This window comes from Colobus angolensis, unplaced genomic scaffold (assembly GCF_000951035.1).
Source record: "Colobus angolensis palliatus isolate OR3802 unplaced genomic scaffold, Cang.pa_1.0 Scaffold350, whole genome shotgun sequence".
Classification (NCBI taxonomy): domain Eukaryota; kingdom Metazoa; phylum Chordata; class Mammalia; order Primates; family Cercopithecidae; genus Colobus; species Colobus angolensis.
The window spans coordinates 67,138-71,473 of NW_012116822.1; the positions used below are offsets into that span (position 1 = coordinate 67,138).

The 4,336-nt window shown below is 51.9% G+C and overlaps 2 non-coding genes across 2 annotated transcripts; both read left to right on the forward strand.

The window, feature by feature from the left end:
* Positions 1 to 1,641: 1,641 nt before the first annotated feature.
* On the forward strand, positions 1,642 to 1,713 carry TRNAA-UGC. The gene has a single exon. It is a non-coding gene; the product is annotated as a tRNA-Ala (tRNA).
* Positions 1,714 to 2,789: 1,076 nt separating this feature from the next.
* On the forward strand, positions 2,790 to 2,862 carry TRNAK-CUU. The gene has a single exon. It is a non-coding gene; the product is annotated as a tRNA-Lys (tRNA).
* The last annotated feature ends 1,474 nt before the right edge of the window (positions 2,863 to 4,336 follow it).

The following is a 4,336-nucleotide window of genomic DNA, read 5'->3' on the forward strand; positions in this document are numbered from 1 at the left end:
AGTGCCCACTAGGAGAGGAAGGGCGGGGCTGCCACTGGGCAGGCAGAGACTTGAGCCCAGGGCGCGCCCGGCTGGGAGCCGGGAGGGGAGGCGCACGTTGGCAACGGGCCCGGAGGCACTGGGCCATTCAAGTGCGGGACAGCGCCCTACGCCCCGGACCTGCGCTCCACCAGCCCCCGCCTTGGCCAGCGGCCTCTCCCGGTCGCCCCAGTCCCTCAGCCTCTCTAGGCCGCCCCAGCCTGACCCAGTCAGCCGCGGGAAACGGGCCGCGACAGGTGGGCGCACAAACCCTGCCGGGCGCCACTCCCGGTTTCCGACCGAGGCCGACCCAGCATCGCCGGAGCAAGGGCCTGGCACTCGGGCCACGGTGTCAGGTTCCCCTAGCGCAGGTTCGCCCCGGCCCTGAACTGAGCTAAATTTAGAGACTGGAACCTGGCCCTGTCCCGTCACCCTCAAGCGTGGCCTTGTATCCACTCCATTACCTTTTCTGCGACTGTCCTCTCCCTTCTTTACTCTTTACTTAATATTTGAACAAATACATTTATAATTTCCCATTTTATTCAGTATTATTTCACCCCCCCACACACAAACCTCAGCGCTCTCTTGTCCCCCAGCTTTCTCCACAGCCCCGCTGCAGAACTGCCTGTGTTACCCGCTTCCACGCCCTCTCTCTGTGTTCACTCTGGAGGCCACTTCGATCAGGCTTTCGCCCAGCACCCTCCTCAGAAACTGGCTTGGTAATGTTACCGGGAACTTCAGCAATTCTAACCCAAAGGCGAAGACCTCGCCCCACCTCCCTCCTTCCGGACTTCCCTTCTCAGGGCTGTGTCCCCGACCTTTCCTGGTGTTCCTGAACTCCGTGGCCTCTGCGCTGGCTGTTCCCCTTGCGTGGACCTCTTTTCTCCCACCACGTGCATGCTCCTTCCCACCTCATTCAGGTTTTGTTTCAAACGTCTCTGCCCACGAAGCCCGCCCCGAACGCGCACACTGTGTAAAGTCGTCTCTTAGCGCGCTCCCCTCGCTGGGCTGGCTCTGTGCCCGCACTCTATCTCCTCTGGAATGGCAGCTTTAAGATGGACTGTACCAGGTTTGTTCACGGCTGAATCCTGTTTTTAGAGCAGTTCTTGGCAAGCTCAGTAAAGTTTTCTCGGATTAAACGTGGTTCAGAATTCAAAAGATGAGCCGCAGTTCACGGTGAAAAGTAGGCCCATCCCTTGTGTCCCAGTTCTTTCTTCATCCCGAGCAATCAACTTTACAATTCTGGATTACATTAATCAAATATTCCGTATTTTATCGCCTCGACCCCCCCCCTTTTAAAAAACAAAACATAGCATCCTGCACAATTTTCCCTTCTTTTCTTTTTCAAGTCACAGTTCATTTTTGGCATCGTGCCTGATGATTTTCTCTCCTTTTTCCACCGCTGCTCTCAGGTGCTTAGCCGGGCGTAATGCTCTCTCTTGGAATCTCCTGGTCAAGACCCGCTGGTCTGGAGTCAGCGGAGGACCCTGGAACAACTCTCGGCCCTGCGATCCCGGGTTTTTGCAGCAGCTGAGACCCAGCGCACACCGGTTGTCATCCACTCCCGATGCCCTGAGCTAAGCGACGACTAGGGGCAATCTGGGAGACGTTCAAAACGCGGACGGGGATGTAGCTCAGTGGTAGAGCGCTTGCTTTGCATGTATGAGGCCCCGGGTTCGATCCCCGGCATCTCCAGTATCGTTTTGCACATCCAATTTTTATTCTCGATTTTCCTTTCAAATTCTGAAATCCAGCGTGTTTGCAGAGCGCCACGAAAAACCCATAAGGTAGAATCTGCGGGGTAGAGAAAGACCGCGGCAGCCCCTGCCCTCCTCTGGGCCCCGTTAATTGTCTTTCCCTCCTGTTTAAAAATCCACACCGAGGCCGGGCGCGGTGGCTCAAGCCTGTAATCCCAGCACTTTGGGAGGCCGAGACGGGCGGATCACGAGGTCAGGAGATCAAGACCATCCTGGCTAACACGGTGAAACCCCGTCTCTACTAATAAAATACAAAAAACTAGCCAGGTGAGGTGGCGGGCGCCTGTAGTCCCAGCTACTCGGGAGGCTGAGGCAGGAGAATGGTGTGAACCCGGGAGGCGGAGCTTGCAGTGAGCTGAGATCCGGCCACTGCACTCCAGTCTGGGTGACAGAGCGAGACTCCGTCTCAAAAAAAAAAAAAAAAAATCCACACCGTACTTGACCGGGTGCGGTGGCTCATTCCTGTAATCCCGGCACTTTAGGAGGCCGAGGCGGGTGGATCACGAGGTTAGCAGTTTGAGACCAGCCTGACCAACAAGGTGAAACCCCCGTCTCTACGTAGCCAGGCGTGGTGGCAGGTGCCTGTAATCTCAGCTACTCAGGAGCCTTTGGCAGGAGAATTGCTCGAATTCAGGAGGCGGAGGTTGCAGTGAGCCGAGATTGCGCCACGGCACTCCAACCTGGGCGACAGAGCAGGACTCTGTAAAAAAAAGAAAAAAAGAAAATCCACACGGTGAGAGCTCCAGTGGCGTCAGGATGCGCGTTTTTCCATCTCCTTGCCGTGAGCTTCATCGCGGGTAGAAAATGGCTTGATCGCTGGTAGGGTGGAAGGGGCAGGAAACGGACGTAAGTGGGAGGGACGGTCAGGCAGGAACGGCAGAGTTTGAATTTCCCGGGAGCGGAGGCTCTTTAGTAGTTTTATCACACTCCAAATAAATCGAAATTCAAACCCGCAGTTGAATATGGTCCGAACATAATCTAGAATGAAACATTGCTTAAGTATAGTTACCATACGCCCGGCTAGCTCAGTCGGTAGAGCATGAGACTCTTAATCTCAGGGTCGTGGGTTCGAGCCCCACGTTGGGCGCAGCTGGTCGTTTTACTCCTAAATCTGAGATTACTGGCCATACCTGAAAACCGACCAACCCTTAGAAAAATAAGCCGAAATAAGCCGACCAACCCTTAGGAAAATAATCTGCTCTGAAGCCGTTCACTTCTGTGTGTGAAATACTCTTGTAGGCCCTGCACGTTCATTTCCCGTCATGTAGCAGTGCAATTAGGGTTTCAAACTGTGGTGAAATATGCCCAACAAAATTTAGCACTTTTTAACTGTACAGTTCTGTAGCATTAAATACGTTTAAATCGTTGTGCATCAATCTCCAGTCCTTTTTCATGTTTCCCAGATGAAACTCTGAACCCATTCAACACTAACTTTCCATTCCCCTCTGCCCAAAACCGCTGACAACCACCATTCTGCTTTCTGTGTCTATGAATTTAACTCCTCTGGATACCTCATGTAAGATGAATCGTGCAATATTTCTTTTCTTAATTGTCTTATTTCATTTAATGTCTTCAAGATTCATCCTTACTGTAGCATGTATCAAAATTTCCTTCCTTTCAAAGCTGATTAGCATTCCACTGCACGTATATACCACATTATCCATTCATCTGCCAATGTACACTTGCTTCCTTCCTCCTTTTGGCTACTGTGGATAATGCAGCTATGAACATGGGTGTACAAATATCTGTTTGAGTTCAGGTTTTCTACTTTTTTAGAGTACACATCACAAAGTGAAATTACTGCGTCACATGGCATTTCTATGTTTTTAAGGAAGTGGCATACCATTTTCCATAGAGGCTACACCACAAAATGAGCTTTAAAAAACATCTTTCGGCCGGACGCCGTGGCTCACGCCTGTAATCCCAGCCCTTTGGGAGGCAGAGGCGGACGGATCACGAGGTCAGGAAATCGAGACCATCCTGGCTAAACACGGTGAAACCCCGTCTCTACAAAAAAAATACAAAACATTAGCCGGGCATGGTGGTGGAGCCTGTGGTCCCAGCTACTCGGGAGGCTGAGGCAGGAGAATGGCGTGAACCCGGGAGGCGGAGCTTGCAGTGAGCCGAGATCCAGCCACTGCACTGCAGCCTGGGCGACAGAGCGAGACTCCGTCTCAAAAATAAAAAAACAAAACAGAACAAAACAAAATACAACACAACAAAAAAACATCTTTCGACCAGTCACGCCTGTAATCTCAGCATTCTGGGAGGCCGAGGCGGGTGGATCACCTGAGGTCAGGAGTTTGAGACTAGCCTGGCCAAAATGGTGAAACCTTGTCCCTATTAAAAATACAAAAATTAGCCGGGCGTGGTGGCACTCACTTGTAATCCCGGCTACTCGGGAGGCGGAGGTTGCAGTGAGACAAGATAGTGTCACTGCACTCCAGCCTGGGCGACAGAGCAAGACTCTGTCCCCAAAAATAATAATAATAATAAATACAAACGGGCGTTTTGGTGGACGCCTGTAATCTCAGCTACTCGGGATTCTGAGGCAGGAGAAT